This window comes from Aedes albopictus, unplaced genomic scaffold (genome assembly GCF_035046485.1).
Source record: "Aedes albopictus strain Foshan unplaced genomic scaffold, AalbF5 HiC_scaffold_122, whole genome shotgun sequence".
Taxonomy (NCBI): domain Eukaryota; kingdom Metazoa; phylum Arthropoda; class Insecta; order Diptera; family Culicidae; genus Aedes; species Aedes albopictus.
The window spans coordinates 16310-36340 of NW_026916614.1; the positions used below are offsets into that span (position 1 = coordinate 16310).

General features: G+C 40.3%; 1 protein-coding gene across 5 annotated transcripts in view; it reads right to left on the bottom strand.

Moving 5' to 3' along the window:
• Positions 1 to 20031, bottom strand: part of LOC109414751 (cystinosin homolog) — a gene marked incomplete at its 3' end in the record, with an annotated part of 65125 nt that overhangs the window by 13664 nt on the left and 31430 nt on the right. Inside the window, 1 exon segment of one of the 5 annotated variants that reach the window (XM_062843257.1) lies at positions 11906 to 12234. 5 annotated transcript variants of the gene reach the window in all.

Genomic DNA, 20031 nt, shown 5'->3' on the forward strand with positions numbered 1-20031 from the left:
GCTCCCATCTTGTTCGACTCCTCTCTCACCTCAGCTGTTTACTAATTCCACGCGTGGTAACCGATAACCACCAGTTAGGTAGTAGGAGAAGCCTGACCCCCCGGCTGATTAGCAATGCAGAACTTCCACTACTGGGAGCACACACCCTCCTCCGTGACCGTATAGGTAGGTACCTTCTCCTGCTCAATTGATAAGAAGCAGCGTCGTTTCGCGAATCGATTGATTGTTATTGGGGTTTTATGGGTGTCATTACAATGTCCACGAGCATTGAGCACGAGCCGTAGAGAGATACTGGTTGGCGCTGCCGCGCCGCACCGGTCAATATACCGTTCGTTCGATCGATTGTTATGCATAGCGGATTATTAATTGACGCGTAATTGATCGTAACAGGTTGTGGATGGGTGGTACGGAGGGATTGTCGATAGCGTCGATACTTATTAGTAGGTGAGGAGGTTAATCGAATCACCTAGCTAGGTGGCTGCCGGCGAGAGTGGTGCGATGGATTGATTTGATTTGCACATTACGTATTATTCCGTGGGAATCAAGTGATATGACCTCAGAGAAGATTTTTGAATACGTCTTTTTTCAACGTTCACGGTCAAAGGCTTATTAGTGAAACGTAAAATGTTAGCTAACTATTCATTTAAGCATGATTGCAAACGGTTCGAAGGAGGAATTACCACGCCTGCCATCCCGAATTTCTATCGTACCTTACCTTACCAATCAGGCTAACGCCGGGGTGGACTCTGCTGTACATAGTAGCCGTCTCCATTCCACTCGGTCCATGGATGTTTGTCTCCAGTTCCGCACTCTGCGTAGGATCCGCAGATCGTCCTTCGAATTTCTATCGACAGTGATGAAATCGAGGCGGTTGGAGAGTTTGTTTACCTGGGCTCATTAATGACTGCCGACAACGACATCAGCAGAGAAATTCAGAAACGCATTGTGGCAGGAAATCGAGCTTACTTTGGACTCCGCTGAACAAAGTTACGGCGCAGTACAGACGGAAGACGGGACTTGCAGAAGGCGAATGAATCACGAGCTGCATCAGCTGCTGAAAAGCAGCGACAATAGGGAGGCTACGGTGGGCGGATCACGTCATCAGGATGTCGGATAGCAACCCGACTAAAATGATTCTCGAGAGTCATCCGACCGGTATAAGAAAACGTCATGCGCAGCGAGGTGGGTCGATCAAGTGGAGGACGATTTGCGAACCCTTCGTAGAGTGCGGAACTGGAGACACACAGCCATGGACCGAGTAGACTGGAGACGATTCTTACGTACAGCAGAGGACACTCAGGCCTTAGTCTGACCGGTAAGGTAAGTATATGTTCTCCGATGTCTGAAGCTAACAAAGCCGTATTTATGAGTGGCTAGTGTAATTACCATCCATATTCAACTGAATTGATAAACAACATCTGAGAAATGGTAATTTCTATCAGAAATTTATAAAAATCTCACGATTTCCTGGAATATGCTTCAGTTTTTATCCCGAATCCCAGGACAACGAAAATGGTCGGGAAATGGACACTCTACAATGTCTACATATAATTGATCCACCATGTGAATCAATATTGTTGGTTTTAATTGAAAATTCTGGTTACTTTCCAAAGACAACTTTGAAAAATTCGGGGATCTCAACAACGATTAGTTCTTGGAGTGATTCCGGAAGTTATTTCTCAAGGAATATGTGACGAAATTGCTGTAGGTGAAAATGAGGGAAACCTTTGAAAACTCACTGGTAAAATTTTTGGACCGATTCCCGGAGATGTCTTCGGAGTTTGGTCAATAACAAAATCTCTGAAAGCCACTTGTAAAAGAATACCAGAAGATTTTTTTTAGGAATTTGTAAAATTAACACAAATTTTGAAATATTGCACTAAGGAAATTCTGGAGAATCGATTCGCGAATTTCAAGATCATGGTCTGCTTGGAAAATAGGCGTAAGAATCCCATGAGAAATCTCTGGATAAATTATAGGATTTTCAGGGCAAACGTCCATAATAGCTTTCAAAAAATCAGAAATACGCGAAATACTGAAAAAATTTCGGAAGAGTGAGAGAAATCCATGATATTTTAAATTATTTTTTTACGGATTCCAAAAGAATCTCCTAAACTACTTCTGATAGAATGTCAAATCTTTGATGATGCGGACGACATCTTGGGACAAGTTTTGAAAAAAATCCTTCAAAAAAACCTTTGTAACAAGAGCCGAAAGTGTCTTAAACTATTTACATTATGGATTTTTAAATCGTGACTTAACGGCAGAAAACAGACTGGAAAAATCCTGAATCATTTCTAAAAATAATTTCTAGGAAGTAGTCGCTGAAATATTGTTTGGAAAAAATCCTAAAGACTAGGCTAATAGAAGAAATCCCAAAAAACCAAAGCAACTATTGAGTGAACAACTTTCAAAAAAAAAACTGTAGACAATGTTTTGAAACGTATACAGTAGGAAAGTTTCTGAAGGGTCTCTGTAGAAATTCTTTGGGCCAATTTGGAAATCCAAAAGATCGTAGAGGAACTACCAAAGGTATTTTTAAGTTATTCTTACATGAATTCCTGTAGCCATTGTAGGAAATGAATTCCTGTAGGAATTGTAACTAATGAAATTTTGCGGAACACAACAAATGCATTGTTCCCCCGATGGGCACCACAAACAGGACAACTGTTAGCATAGCCCTACAAATACACATTTTATTTTCCGTATCAGGTCCAACGATTGGGAACACAGATACGAAAAACAAAATAGAACATTACAAATGCACAAAATACAAACATGCAACAGATAACATTAATTGTGCCCAGTTATCTAAATAGATAACGTAGTCCAATCCCAGGATGACGAGGTTTCATTATTGTTCTTGGTCCATCAGTCAATCCTGTAATCGTATTTCTTCTGGGGGATTGCTTTTTTGTTCGCAGCGTTAGTTGCTTACATATCTTGAATTTGGTCTAGGAGTTTCTAATCCTAAGGGGGTACCTGATTCGGGCCACAATACAAGACCATCTACATTTTGATGTCCGTGCTAGTGGACGATTTGCGCGTATTGTACTTGATCGTTGCCCGGAACGATCTGAGCACTACAAATACTAACTAAATACTATGGACAGATTCACAAACCAGAGTATAACGTATAGCACAAACTAACAAAACGTACACAAATAATTACAAACGTAACAAACTCTCAAATTTCTTCGGCAATATCAACAAGAATTTTTTAAGAAACCGTTTCCCGAATTAATGGAACAAATTAGAGAAGATATCCAGAACACATAGGTGGGTCGACCAAGTGGAAGACGATCTGCGGACCCTACGCAGAGTGCGGAACTGGAGACAAACTGCCATGGACCGAGTAGAATGGAGGAGGCTACTATGTACAGCAGAGGCCACCCCGGCCTTAGCCTGATTGCTGATCTGATCCAGAACACATCTTTGAACGAATTACTTTTTTTGTTGGGATTTGAACCATTGCGACCATTGCTGTGATCTATTGTGGTATACCCCTGTTTAATTTAGTGTAGAATTAGCATTTAAAGCTAAGTTTCGTGTTGCCAAGTAGAGCGCTCAAGTAAAATTCCCTCTTTTTCCGCAAGTAATTTTGACAACTGATCCAGTATGGGGAGAAACTCGGGGAGAAACGTTACTTTTCCTTACGGAATAATAGCGCGGACAATTTTTCCGCAAGGAAAAGTGACAGCTCCATTTGATTCGCACGGGAGGCGTTATGAGTGTTACACTTTTATCCTTACTTGCCATCTGCGAACCGCTCAAGTAATTTTAAAGCGGAATCATTACTTGACCATTACTTGTCCTATCTTTTTGCACAGTACGTACGAAGTGGAAACTAGCCATAAGTTAAAATACACATTAATAAAAACTAAAAAAAAACCTGTTTAATTTGTTTGCATCCTTTCAGACGACGAGTCACCATTCAGGGTAACTGTCGTTTGTTAAGGATGCAATGTTGGCTTATCTGGTATGATTCTTAGAATGTACTCTACCACTAGTTTGGGATTTTTAACCACATCTTAAAAGGACTTCCTTGTTGAAATATTTTCTCCTATGTACAATTATGTGACTGTCCAGTCACAAAATAGATATTTGAGGTCTCAATTTCACAGTTACAAAATGGACAGATATCAGTTTGACATTTGTTTATCTTTTTCAAATGATATCTGGTCGGGCAATGTCCTGTGGAGAGCCCAATGATCATGCTCAGAGAATTTTTATTTAGATTTAGTAACTTTTCTGTAATTTTGCTATTTGGCGTTGTAAAAAAATTTGATTGCCTTGCAATTCGACTTGGGGTTCCCCATTTTTTTTTAATTCCAACTGTAAAAAAACGAAGTACATGTTGATAAGGAACCAGTGTAAAAATCCCGAGGAAATCCTGAATGACCCTTCAAAAATACCCTAAACCAGGGGTTTTCAGCCTCTTTGGCTCGCGGTGCACTTTTGGGAAATGAGTTGCTTTGCGGTGCACCTGTTCATTATAGTCAAAGAATCCGATTTTAGAGTTTCCTAAAAACGCTGTCATATTTTCCAAAGTGTCTTCCTGCTGCAACGATATATGTTTAAATATGTTTTCCATTGATATAATAACCGTCAACCCCCGTTGTTTGAACGACTCCTCATGCAAACCAACCAGTTTTTAATTTTAACTTCTGGTAACCCTAAGGGCGGTTTGCTGTTTTGTTTTAATCCTGCGATCTGCTCCACTCCATGTCATATTCTGCTCATGACGTTTGAATCATTTTCAGTTTGAACGATGTGCAGTTTAGCGGCGGTTAAATTAAAAAGTGTTCACATTAGATGCGGTCAAACTAACGGGGGTAGACGGTATATCATTGGTGAGCTTTTTTTGTAACTTGTCGGAGCTTACTACGAGTAAAACTGTTGATGAACCTAGGACATTTTTTTCTGTTGTTGACGGTGTTCTTGAAAATTTTCGGGCAACAATAATCTCTGGTGGATTCCTAACAAGTTAACAAGAACCTCGACGAATTCCTGAATTTACCCTTGAATCATTTTAAGGATTTTTCCACTATAACTAGATTCTCGGAAGATTCCTGGCAAATTTGCAATAATTGACAAAATTTTCGGTAAATTTCATCCTTGTTTTCTAGCCGATTCATAAGGAAATCTGAATGTAATACTAAAACAATCAAAATTCGAAAATATCAAATACGAAAAGCAATGGAAAGTTGAGAGAAATTCTTAAAAGCTGCTTGCAAGACCCTTTCCCAGATCACACGAGAATTCGTATGATCTACAGGTTGAATTTCTTTTGTGATTTTCAGCGAAGTTATTGAAGATGCACTACAGATTCCTTATAAAATAATTGATGGCTGGATTTATTAAAAAAAACATTCTTACATTTTTCACGAGATTTTTGGTACCGTCGTTGGGGGTGAGAATGGGTCAAAAAACGATACTCAAAGATTGTTTGTTAAATAACAAATGCAATTGAAGTCGGAGTAACTTTTTATTTGGTATGTATACTCTCCTATGTGGTAATGATAGTTTAGCAAGAAATTATCACGTTATATGAATTGCTTAGTAAACTACAAATGATTGAAAATTGATTCAATCTCACCCCTTAGAGGGGGTGAGAATGGGTCAAAGTATTCGAAATCACCTATCTAAGAATATGAATAAATTTTATTGATCATATATAGTAAACCTACTTAAAACACTATGTTATCATGACGAATAAAAGCTTAGGTAATTTTAAAAGATGATTAATCCACCTAAAAGGGCTATTACAACCGAAAAAATGGTTGAAATTTGATAGAATGACGTTTGTATACTGTATCATCATTTTTAGCCATCATAATCATCCTCATTAAGAGTTTCAACCTCCATGAGAGGAGGGGAGATTACAATGAGGGAGGGGCGAAGAAAGAATGAAAGATTGATTGTAAAAAAACATGCTAGTTTTTGTATACTGCATAAGAAATGTTTAACCAAACCCTCCGTTATAAACTCTTATGTACATGATCATTGGCCTCTATATTGCTAAAGCAAATCACTCCATCTCTAAAGATTAGCTGATGATTAGAGGAGCTGTCCACACGCATGGGTGTATTGTTATAAATGATTTTAGGCACTAAACGTATTAACACACTCGTTTGACGCTTCTCGACATATTTTTAAAAGAAAGCGTGCTTTAATGAAAATACGGTAAACATGGCACCACTCTAACGTCAAATGGGGACTGGATAACAAGTTGAATTTTTAGTTAAGGTTATGTGCACTCGATAACTTGCTTGACCCAATCTCACCCCCATTCTTAATATTTAGACATAGGGTCGAAAATATTAAGTTTTTAAATAAAAAGAGCAATGACAGCCCGCTTTTTTCATTACATCAACCAGGTAATACCTACAGCTAACCACTTATAAGAAAATGTATGATTAGGTACTTGTGTTAAACATTACGAAGGAGAAATTTTTTCAGAGTGATTTACTAGTAGTTTCATCATATAAGTTTAGCCACAAATTTAACAAAAAAACGATTATTGCAAAACATCTTATTCTGCATCATGACGTGTAAAAACATCTCCCCTTTGAAATAATATAAAGTTTTCAATATAAATTAGCGATAGTTATTGAGCTATTTCAAATTTTATGTTTCTCCGTTTTGACCCAATCTCACCCCCCAGACCCATTGTCACCCCCATCGACGGTATATCAAGGGTAATCAAAACACTTCCTCAGCAAGAACCTTGAAAATTTAAATAGCGATCATTCGGAACTTCGTTTTGTAGTGGACCACAAGGTATTTTCGAAAATTGTTCGTTAAAGTGATGGCAGGACTTTTGATATGTCTTGCGGTGCACTTGTCGAGACTTTGCGGTGCACCAAGTGCACCGCGGTGCACGATCTGAAAACCGCTGCCCTAAACAATTTGTAACAAGCGATCCCCGGAGGACATTCTCAATGAATCCATGAAAGAGGGAGTAAAAAACTTACTTTTAATGCAAATATTGGAATGAATTCCGGGGTAAAGGTTTGATTCAAATATTACGTAACACAAAATATGACCATTTAAGACCGTCTATTTTTTTGAGAAATCCTTTAAAACTTTCTAAACGAATCTTTGAAGAAATCCCTAAAAGAAAATAATAGAAAGAATTCTTCGAAGACTGTTGAAATTATCCTTTGAAAATATCAGTACAATTCATGAGATATTGGAACAGTTTTGGCAAAGAATCCCTTTGGAGAAAACGTAGTCTGGATGAAAACAACAAACTTATGTCCAACTCCTTGAACCATGATTTCTTCGTTACCTTCCCAATTGTCCTGCATCTAATCTCTGTTGCTAGGTGTATGATTGAATCCACTGGGGTAGCCAGCCTTTTTTTCTTACTCACTTTCCTAGACGGATACGAAGGGGATAGCGATGGAAGAAGGGACACTTGCCTTTTCTTTCATCTCGCTCTTTTTCTGGTTTGTTTGGAAGTGTGAGTGAGTGAATGACATCTATTGAGCTGAGACTATACGTGAAGTTGAAATATAGGTCAGTTTTAAGAGAGGCAATTCACTTTAATGTTTATAACCACCTATTTTGCGACATATACTGAGCAAGGACTCTAAAGCTCAAATGAAGTGAAACATGTTCTGTCGTAACTGACGTGACCGAGTTTGCTTGTAAACATTTATGGCATGTGCTCCGTACCGAGCGGCTCTGGTATTTCACAGATTTCTCTTCAACAGAGGAATTGAAGAAGTCTGAGATGCAAACCCGAATAGGAAAATTCAACAAAGGGTTAATGTACCAGTAGCACGGAATCCTACTGTTAGAATGTTGAAGCACAAGAGCCACTGAAGAAATCGTTGAGGATAGTCCCGGAGAAATCATTGAGGTGATTCTTGAATTATTTTCAGGAAAATTTTCTGTCGGAGTCATGAAAAATCTGTGGAACCATGATTTAAGCAATGTGAAGTAATATCTTAAGAAATTGTTGTTCCAGTTCTCACTGGATTCCAAAAGTGGAATTCATAAAATCTTCACAAATAGTTCTGTTGAAATTAATGAAACAAAAGCTAGAAAAATTCCTGTGAAATTCTAAGAGAAATTTCTTAAAATTTTCTAAAACATTGAGAAGTTCCTCAAAAACGGGACGGACGCAATCCTTCTATTTTTGTTTATCAAATGACCCCTTAACAGTTTTGAAAAAAAAATCTTACGGAATCTCTGGAGAAGTTTTTTGGAAGAATTCCAGAAGGTAATCGCTGATAAATTCCAGAAAAAAATCCAAAGGAATTGCCGAGAAAAACATTACATAAAATCTTGACACAATTATTGGAGAATGATTAGAGACATGCTCTAGAAAAACTCCTCTAGGAAAACCCGGTGTAAAATTTCTGTGAAAATATTTATTTATTTACTACTACATCTCTGACAAAATAAAACAAAAATTATAGGAGATTTATCGAAAGATTTCTTATTGGAGTTTTTTTTAGAAAACTTTGCAGACAGGAATTATTTGACTAGTAGCTGCCATTAGACTGTTTGCCATTATGCCAAATATTTGCTATTTAAGTCCGACATTCATCCGAGGTTGCTATGATTCACGTTGTGTTGGTCTTTTGTTGGGCTTGTTTGGCCATATATTTGTCATGTGTAATGGGACCTTAAGAACATTTCAAAGATTGGCTAATTTAATACTTGGGTAAAATTTTCGAACAAAAGCAATAGAGCAACCAATGGAGAATTTACTGAAAATTTTCAGCAGGAATTATTTGAAGCAATTAGTGAAACAATTTCTACAATTTTTGTTGGCAAATTCCAAAAGCAATTTCTGTAAGAACCTGTGGAGATTCCTTTGAAGATTCCTGAAAAAAATAAAATTTTGCCAGAAGGCATCCCTAGAAAACTTCTGAAAGAAACACCTTAAGGGATCGTTCTGAAAATTTATAAAGAAAGTCTAAGAGTAATTTAAATACAGCTTCAAATTATCTTCTAGAACGAATTCTTGAAATACTTTTTATCGAGCTTCTGAAGGCATTTCTAAAGGAATACCTATACATAGCTATTTGTATTGAAACTTCAAAAGAATATTGCTATGAAAGTGAGATTTCCATACAAATGGCTCAAATTTGGCTCGCCAGAACAACAATTGTTTTGGCCGGGGCCCGTGGCGTAGTGGCTACACGTTTGCTTCATAAGCAGATGGTCATGGGTTCGATCCCAGCCCCGGCACTTTCGTCAGTTGCTCTTTCCCCCTGAGAGTGACACTGACCCTCTTCTGAGCCAATGACTCAAATGTAAAATTTTCTGTTATGTTAACACAATGTTGATACCATCAAAATTGTAGTTTGAATAACAAATATTATGATGATTTTGTTCGTTACATCTTAAGCTTGTTAAGTTATTAATATCTCAATCATAACTTGCTTGATGTACAGTTTGTTATTACAATATTTTTTTTTGTAATATTTAGTAATTATAGGGCCCATATAGCCGAGGCGGTAAACGCACGGGTATTCAGCATGACCATGCTGAGGGTGACGGGTTCGATTCCCGGTCGGTCCAGGATCTTTTCGTAAAGGAAATTTCCTTGACTTCCTTGGGCATAGAGTATCTTCGTGCCTGCCACACGATATACACATGCAAAATGGTCATTGGCAGAGGAAGCTCTCAGTTAAAAACTGTGGAAGTGCTCATTGAACACTAAGCTGAGAAGCAGGCTTTGTCCCAGTGAGGACGTTACGCCAAGAAGAAGAAGAAGAAGATTTAGTAATTATTTTTGTTATTCCAACTTTTTTTTTCAAGCCAACAACTAATAATAACTTTTAATCTCCTTCTCTGCCCAGGTATCTCTGTCAATGGATGCCTCTTGAGTTTTAATGTCGATGAAGCTGAATGATTCATAGAGAATGACATGAGCTTATTTTTAAAATCAAAAATATTTCAAGTGCTGTTGTTATTACCTTGCTGGTAATCCATGTCTCAAGATTATTTTCCGTGATTGGTTTACTTGAAAACATGTCCGTGTCCAAATCAATTAAACTCGGCACTTCAACTTTGTTTTATCAGGGGAATATCAACTGTAAATCTGATCTACTTCTTCTTTTATCTCCTTCGAGTTATTACACCTGTTCAATTTGTAAGTGAAAGCAAAGACTTTAATCTGGTGCTTAGGCGCATTTCGTACATTTTAATTGAACAGTCTAAAAGGACTTGAAGCTCCCCTTGTTATTGAAGTACTCTTGTGCATCTATACATTCCCTGAATCAAAATCCTCAATAAATCGAAATTTTCCACGAACAGCGCCGGTAAATCCTACGCCCATTGAACGAACGCCATCATCCGATCCGAACCCCCCGCGGAACATTTATCATTGTTTCCGAACTACGGGCATTCATTTATCACATACAGAAGCCCGCAAATCCGACCAGCTGAGCTCACAGATTAGGTTTGCGCATACAAACCATCAGCAGCGCCGCGTGGAGGACGTGGTCGACGACATGGACTGCGGTGGTAAAGGTACTTTTTGTTTTGAATATATACTGTTCCATGAAAATTCATACTTAATCGTGGAAAGGAAACCTACAACTTCCATGCAACTATAAGCTAGTAGGGGTCTCCAGTTAGCCTAGTGGTTAAGGCTGTGGATCGTCAATCCGGAGACGGCGGCTTCGATTCCCGTTCCGGTCGGGAAACTTTCCTCGATTACCTGGGCATAAGAGTATCATTGTACTTGCCTCACAATATACAAATTCATGCAATGGCAGGCAAAGAAAGCCCTTTAATTAATAACTGAGGAAATGCTCAAAGAACACTAAGTTGAAGCGAGGCAGGCCAAGTCCCAGTGCGGACGGAGAGCCATAAAGAAGAAGAAGATGTAGGGTCTGAACACCACCGTAATAAAACCTAAATAATTGTTTATGGTTTTATGGTGATTCTGAGTTTCTCCTTGAAACCATTTTGCTTAAAAATGGTACTCGAAACTTACAGCCGGAAGGACTGTGGCCTTAGTAAAATGTATGGTTTTATCAATGATTTCGTAAAATTTTAAAACCGTAATAAAACCATGGCAAGATTATGTTAGATTGTTCAAAAATTGTTAAAATGTCAGCCGAGAAATTTGCAGCCTAACAAATCAAATACGCGGCATGCGCGTAAATTTAAATTCACGTTTCAACAATAACTTGATTCTCTTTTTTAACTTTGTTTTATTATAAGTGCTTTCGCAGCTATAATCACAAAAGTGTTTGAACATTTGTCAAGAGTTTCTAGGGTCAGCAGCATCATAAAAGACCGACTTCGACTCGGCAATACTAAATCTTGCTCACATTATCATATAGAACTCACAACCTTTCATAGGATCGCGCCTTTCGTGGGATCCCGATTATGAACTTCTTAATTTCAAAATTCGCATCACTTCTAATCTTATCCAAGAGCAATTAGTCTTGCGTCATCTACGCGTTATGCACAAGTCACGGACCGGACTTTACCAGACCACTACTCATCACCGATTGTTTATCTTCCGTGTTTTCACTAATACGGTATGCAGCACAGCTTGCAAAAACCAACGAACATGCCTTGCATTTGTACCACACTTTTTGTCTGTCCCATCGTTCTCCACCGTGTCAAGACTCAGCTCAAACGCAACCGGTCATAGCCCGCGGTATGAACTTCACCTACAAATTGGCCAATTTGTCGCCGCGACTCAACAACTTTCGGCCGTCGATCGAGATCGAGCGAGACAGCCGTCCGTCGTCGCCAGTCGCCACCGCCACCAGAGTTGAATGATCGATTCAAAAACAATTCGCCAACCTGAACGCACTCTAGCACGAAACGATTACCTCTGTCTAGAGGTACCTCTAGAACTCAATGACACAACCGCTCAACAAGGATCGCAACCGATCGAGGTTGATCCAGTTCCGCTCACCTACCACCCAGCAATGCAGCAGCTCCCGGTTGAGACGAGGTCCGTCGCTCCTTGTCGGTTGAAGTCCTTCGAGCTGCTCCTCCGCCTGAGTGTGTGCAGTAATCGCGGCTCGTTCTACTAAATCCCGCGTGTGCGCGGAAGTGTGACCCGTTTCGGATGCCGTCCAAAGAGAAACTGAACGCACGCGAACCCGCTCTCGCGCGATTAGAAGATGACTTAGTTTGCAACTCGTCGTTTGTCGAATGTTGGGTAGACGGCGACGACACGGCGGGCAGCACTCCGCACCGGACGAACGAGCAATTGATACTGAACTGAAGCTGAATGGGGTTCATGCGACTACTGCCGGCGCGGCGGTGGAGCGTTTGGTTCGGTAGTGACGGCGACGACGACGACGACGACAAAGCACCGATGATGACGAGTGACGACGGTCACCGGCTTGTCACCCAGCAGCGGTGAGTGGACGGACCGGACATGCTAGGATAGGAGAAGTGAAGCCGGCTCAAGAGGGTTTCGTTAACCGATATGCAACTGATTAGGTTTTCGTACTAACTATAGTGTTGTTCAAAAGCGTGTGTCCACCAACCAAATTAGATATAGACAGATTTATACGCATGAACTGGAGTGTGGGCCATTTTGACAGGAGGTCCTATTATAGGCATTTTAATTTACCCTTACTAGAAACTCACTATATCCGTCATCTCAACTTTAGAGATGTACTAGCGATCCGTCTCGCGCCTCTTGTGCAACACACATTAATCTTCATTTTTCGCGTCTTTTAAAACTGTTTGATATTCGATAGCCACCGATATGCAGATCAGTCTGTGGGTATTCGAATCGCTCCACGTTTCGGTTGACCCCTAGCGCGCGATACCGTAGTATGGACACCGCTTACGCTTGCTCGAGACTATTGTCAAGCCATTTCACATCATCTACGAGAATGCCATAATAGCCATATTTTCCTTTTTGCAGGCATATTCCACGTGACTACCAAAGTTCAACTTGTCGTCGATCATGACCCCCAGTCAAACTTGCTATTTGATGAAAACATTCGCGAAATGATGCGATTTGCTTTCGACAACGAATACGTTTTCACCCATCCTCGCTTTATTCAATCAACCTCCCATACGAGTAGCACACGAACGGACTCAACACTGATCAGCATAGTTGACTCTTCCTTTTCGCCGTTGAGCCGTTGCGCCAAGCATCTCTTTTCATCGCTTTCGATGCTTTTCGACAGCTTATCGTGAAGCATCTTTGGCTGGAAGCTTTATTAGTATGGTATCGGTACATGCGAATGTTGCTTCTGTGTGCGTGTCGAGCGTTCGTGCCGTAGCTTCGCAAACCAACCTATTCGGTATGGTTCGGCTGTTCGGGCGAGCGTGTGGCGGCACAGTCAGATGTTTGCAAAATCGTTTGTGATTTACATCATGTTCGTTTTGCCACATCTTTGCTGCTGGTCATTGCTGATCAGTGCACAGTTCAATCGCACACGATAAATATACAGTTGATGAGTTGTGATGAGCACTAGTGAGGTGATAATTTGCATCATTGCCCCCAGTTGCTTCAGTGACTGTAGTTAGTCGTGCAGCCACCTGTAGTGACTACTGCAGTGTGTACTGTTCAAACTTGCGGGTTGTTCTCTACCATCGCGATGCATCGTTTTGTGGTGTGCGAGTGCCAGCCGTCTCAACCTTATCCAATGCTTCACTATGACGAACACATGTGCCGCTATCAGCTCCACTTCCTCTATCGACTTGCCGTGAACCACGAAGGCAATGTCGACAGCCCGAAAGTAGTGCGAGCCTCAATACGCCACGTTCCATAGTACTGGAACTAGGATTAAACCCTAACCTGCCACGGAAGTAACTCTGGAAGTAACTCCCTAGTATCCGGCATCCGCGGCTCCTAGGTGATGTATGCCCGAACAGGAATGGATAACTGACACATAAATGGAGAATACCAAAGTCAGATATCATACCAAAACAAGGTATTGGTCGGTTATCCAGGTATTGGAAATAACTTATTTTGGTATTTTGTAGGTATTGATACAATACCTCAATGAGTTATTGGTTTGGTGTTGAGGACTGCTTGAGTTATTATTTAATTATGGAAAAATCGCTATTTTTATGGAAAAATCGCCGATTATTATTTAGGTATTGCCATACCTAATGTCATTATTCACGTGTTATGCACAGAATACACACCAGTTATTATTTCAGGTATTTTACCTCTTATGCAGGGCTATTTAATACCTCATTCAGGTTGTAGGTATTCGGTTTTCCATACCTGAGTTAGTTATTCTTCAGATATTTTCGCCGTGAAAATCAAGAACTTTGGTGCCTAATTGCACTGTCTGGCGATGTGGCCTTTTACTCCGAGCTTCCTGCAGAGCTGTCGGGGCCTTTACACGGTCACGACTTGTGTCCTTGCTCAAGTCAAAGCACGCCATGGTCGAAGTTTATTCCTGACGTTGCGGCGTCGCACGCGCGGCTTAGGGTTCCTACTAGATTATCGCTAGATAAATCGTCGGTGGTATCGTCAATCAGCATTTTTTCCACAATTGCCAGCTTGTTGAAGCGCAGGGTCTACTCAGTCCTCACGGTGTACAGAAGGTGATATATTCCCGAAATCTGACAGTTTTTGATGACTAACTAATTTATGTGGGTTGGCTCTTTTCGGTGACATAAGAAAAAGCAGCATAATTCGCGTTACGCGTTTCGGCTTACTACTCTTCAGCCCTCTTCAGACATGCTGAATGTGACCATCAGCTCGGTCTGTGACGCGTATTATGCTGCTTTTTCTTATGTCACCGAAAAGTGCCAACCCACATAAATTAGTAAAATTCCACGGTGATCAATCCCGATCAGTTTTTGATGACGTAATTCAAATAGTTCATAGGCGATTTAGTACTCCACACCAATTTGATCACCGTGAAAGACGATAAGAATGACGTCATATGTTTACATTAAAAATAGATGTTTACATAGGTTACTAGCCTGCGTTGTGATTTTTATGCCGTGATCAGTCCTGTAAACATTCGACACTTTTCACTACCTTCATTTCGTTACCGCAGTCAGCTTGCTTTGATACACTCGTGCGCTACTGTTACCTCTTACACACAACACGAGCTGTAGAAAGAAGTTCAATAAACATAAGAAACGGTCAAATCAATGTCGTCTGACACGATGACATTTGCCTAATGTTAGCTTTTTGCATAGATTTTCAGCAAATTTCGATTATGAATGTTAATATTAGTTTATTCTTGCATGTTGCATTGAATACGACAGACAAATATAGCCAACAGAGTACTCATTATCGAAGAAGACAGGAATAAAAAAAAGTCGAACCGTCTCCTGAAGACGCTATCGTGGTGAAATGCATTCGTTTGACATTTTTGTTTCGTTCGGTAGTTTGATTGCTTGTGTTGCGAATGTCGGTAACAAAGGAGGTCGAATATAGACAAAAAAATTTCGGCTTGTTTATTGGTTGCTCTTGGTTACGGCGGGGCCCACAACCTGTTGGTAGGGTGTAATGAAAGAACAACCGTCTAGTACAAACACAGAGAGAGAACTAAATTTTATTCATTACAATATGATTACAGGCTACTATGATCGAAATATTCTGCCGAGATTGCTTCGCTATCATAAGTACCACGTTGTTGGATAGGTAGGAGTTAGGGCCGTAGGAACACTGGGGACTTTTAATAAAGCCGTCATTATAGTAGATCATTGCTGTTTCCTCTTCTTGTGAAACCTCGGCGGAAAGAGCTGACCCTGAGTGGGCTGGGAAACCTTGGGACTGGGCGGGCGTAACGAAAGTTAGTTACACCGGTGTGAAGAGTCCTACGCGGCAACTACCATACGTGCAAGATGACCGTCCGGATATTCGCTGAACGACACGTTTTTGGTTAGCGTAGTCGTACAGGAAGACTTGTGTTCAATCATCCTACGTTTCTGCAATCGCCGCATTGCTATCGTGGTCAACGTTGAGAAAATGTAACAGGTAGATACCCCAGCGATCCAATTTTTACCTACACTGAACTGAGAACTGAAAACTGTTTGCAGAGTGTTGTGTCAACAATGACATGATTATTGGCGGATCACTCTTTTCCCTTCGACCAGTGCACAAAGTGACATGGGTTTCCCGTGATGACGTCACGGAAAAACAAATCGACCACATCTGCATCAGCCAAAATTGGAAGCGGAGCCTTCTTGACGAAAAAAAAAACGTAGCGTTCGACCGTCATCTCCCAATCAGCGAAATCCGGCTGCGTATTGCTAGTATTCTTCAACAAGAGGAGAAACTCGACCACCAGTTCAACAAAAGCCGACTGGAAGATGCTACGGTGAAAAGGTCCTTCTTCGTGGAGTTAGAAAATCGTGCTGTGGATAATCCGGAAGGTGGATAGCGTAGAAGATCAATGGAGCGCCATCAAGAACGCCTTCATCGCCTCCGGCGAGAATAACTTGGGTGAGCTACGCATCCGGAGAAAGCAGTGGATCACAGATGACAACTGGAGAAAGATAAAGGAACGAGGGAACGCCAAAGCCGCGATAGAGCGAGCAAAAACACGAGGAGACAAAGCCGCAGCCCGTCAGCGCTATTCAACTCTCGAGAAGGAAGTGAAATACTCCTAGTGGTCTCCCTAGCCGACGAAGGCAAGAAAGTCACAAATATCGACGACATTGGTCTCGTCTACGATGTCTCACGTCGCGACGCCCGTCAAAGACACGTCTGGACACCTATCGACAGAGCCGGCTGACCAGCTGAAACGCTGGTTCGAGAACTTTAGAAACCTTTTTCAAATGTGGACCACATCACCAACATCGCAGCATGATTCGTCAAGAATTCGACGCATTTCCCATGTCAACATCGAAGCTTGCAGGAGATAGAAACAGCCATCCGTAGCATGAAATCGAACAGAACCCCGGAGTCGATCGCATATCTGCCGAATCATCATGGGTGCTAAGAACAGGAAGTATAGTAGTAAGTAGGTGCAACGTGATTCAACAAGTAAATGTCACGATTCGAATCGAAATCGAACACATTTGAAACGATCACATCATTATGGAAAACAGTACACATGCATCCGTTGGACATCAGTTGGGTGCTGCTGCATCGGATCCCGCAGTCAGGTGGTGTTAGGTGTCATTGGCAAATGGGTGGTACGGTGGTGCGTGGAGCACGAGACGTTCAGAGAGGGTCGTAAAAATTTGCGCGCCACCACCACTAGTCGGATGTGAAAGCGAAAGGGTTTGGCGGTTGCTCGAAGGATGGTAGACAGAGTGTGGATCGAAAATGTTTGGTGACTTTTTTGGGGGAGTTCGTCGAATGAGGTAATTTTTTTAGAGCTACGACCAGTTTGAGCAAGATCGTTTTAGAATGTTCGTAAACGATAGCTTGTCCCAACAAACTATACAGGGGATAGACAAAATGATCGGGACAGGCAAAATTTTCACTTTTCAAAAAATGTTCAATTAGGTGTAACTTTTCGAAAAGTGCATCAAATATTTTCAAATTTTTACTGTAAGTTCCTCAACTAGTTGTGTATCAGTGGACAAAATTTGGAAAAGATCGGATAATTCTTCACGAAGTTATAAAGATTTTTGAAAAAGGTAAAATTATCCGATAGCCAACTTTGAGCTGTTATATCTCCGGATTTAATGAACCGAATGCAATGAAATTTTGTCCATTTATGACTTATATAATGAGCTATGGAAAACCATTGACTAAACTTAATATTCTTAACACGGAAGAAAGTTATAACGATTAGATTATTTTTCTAAAAAAACACCAAATTATCCAAAACATCAACATCGTTTCAAAATTCAAGATGCAAATTAGAGTTCATTTAGTTTCCCTCTAATTGACTTATATACAAATGCGTTTTGAAGGAAAGTAACAAAATAACCGCTAATAAATTGAAAAAGTAATGGGATGCATATTAAAAATAGACCAATTTACTAAAAAAAACGTGAAAAAAATAAAATCGCTATAACTTTTTCGCTTGTTAAAAATTTCAAGTTAAGTTAAATGTTTTCCAGAGTTCATTATATAAGTCATGAATGGTCAAAATTTCATTGCAATCGGTTCATTGAATCCGGAGATATAACAGCTCAAAGTTAGCTGTCGGATAATTTTATCTTTTTCAAAAATCTTTATAACTTCGTGAAGAATTGTCCGATCTTTTCCAAATTTTGTCCACTGATACACAACTAGTTGAAGAACTTACAGTAAAAATTTGAGAATATTTGATGAACTTTTCGAAAAGTTACAGCTAGTTGAACATTTTTTGGAAAGTGAAAATTTTGCCTGTCCCGATCATTTTGTCTATCCCCTGTAGGTATGGGTTCGGATTGACAATAACCAGTTTGTTTAACATGCGAGAATTCAGTTTACAAAAAAAACTTTAAATCATGTTGAATATGAGTACATTTCGACGGTTCTAATGTTTCAAAAAAAATAGACTTTTGTAACTCCGGGAAAAATTTGTTCCAATGTCAATCAATATTGAACCGAAAGGACTACCCTCGTGCCCAGACTGTGCCAGACAAACAAAAGTTAAAACCACATAATTTCACACAAACCTGAGGAATCGAATATCTCACCTATAGGTACCTACTTCTGGAAATTTGATGCGCCCAGCATAGCGTTGCATTGGTCAAACAAAGTGTCATGCTTGCTCCACATTACATATGTAGATATCTCCGAACGGCTGTGATGTAACCACATATCGGAAGTAATAAGCTGCATATCACAGAGGAATAACAGCAACAATGTGGGTTCACTTGCAAGAGGGTAAACCCGATATCACATTTCTACGTTTATAGAAACTGATTTGGATGAAGCCCTAACGCAACAAACTCGGTTGCATATTATGCGTATGGCTTCCGAAAAGACAGAGGTATATGCAGTGCAACAGGGCTACTGTTTGGACTAATTTTGTACAATTGGCATACGGGTTGGACGCATCGCAACCGGAACTCACGAATAACTAAACTTCAACACTGAGAAACTCAGGTAAAGAATATCAGTATCCAGAAACAAAAAGCCTGGTATTCAAATACACTTTCTAAAATAATTCTTTTTTACAAATGTACGGAAAAGAAAAAAAATCTAATCGGCATTGAAGCACTACAAATACTCAAGTGTGTTTTGACCTGCTGGCGAAATACAAATTCTTTGAAATAAAATAACAAACAAACAAACAACAACCTACAGGCATACAAACCAAACAATCAACCTTAAAAACCTCCTCATAGACCGCAATCAATCAAGCACATTTTTTGCTCCACACTGCATGTAAGATACGAAGCAAATTTATTATTTATTCTCCCATAACCTGTTTCGCAACAGCGAAAAAAAATTGCCCCAGGCACTGACTGGTAGAAGAGGTCACTAGAGTTTGGCATAAATTTGACTAAACCGGCGGGCGACCGACCGACCGCAAACCTAGAAATGGCGATGAAGTTGATGATCGTCGTCTATTTAGCAGATCGCGAACTTGGTGGCAACAAAAGCATCATAACAAAACGAAAGTTACGTCAGTCGGGAAACGGCTTGGTTTTTGGTAGGCTCTACAAATCTATGGAGGGCGATGATGAGTGATGGTCTCTCAAATCAATTCAATCATGATCCTACAGAGCAGTGGTTTTCAATTAGTACAGCACGTCGTCTAAAAAGTTTTTGTTTTCATGGCACAAGCGTCCCAAATGGAGGATAACGTGCCTTTGAAGCCGGGCGTCTGATACCTGAGGCTTTTACCAACAAGTCCTATCCCTACCTGCTCGTGATACCGCGCTGCGAGCAATCTTAGGCGAGACTGGCTAAAAACTTCGGTAGAAACTTTGGTCGTAGGGTGACAGGAGGATTTATGTGTATTTTAACTTAAGATAATTCTTCACTCATTTCTCAAGGTTAGGAGAGCCTTGCAAAAGTGCTCCCTCTCCCCCCAGAGCCAAAATTTGTGGAATACACTGAAGTTCTTTTTACGAAGGTACTGTGTAAAAGACGCGTTATTTAAAAAACGTAAACAATCAAATCACGGTAGATGTGGAGAAGAGAATAGGTTTCATGGAGTTCCAAGATGTTTGAGAGGGACTTTTATAGGCGTTTCAATTGGTTAC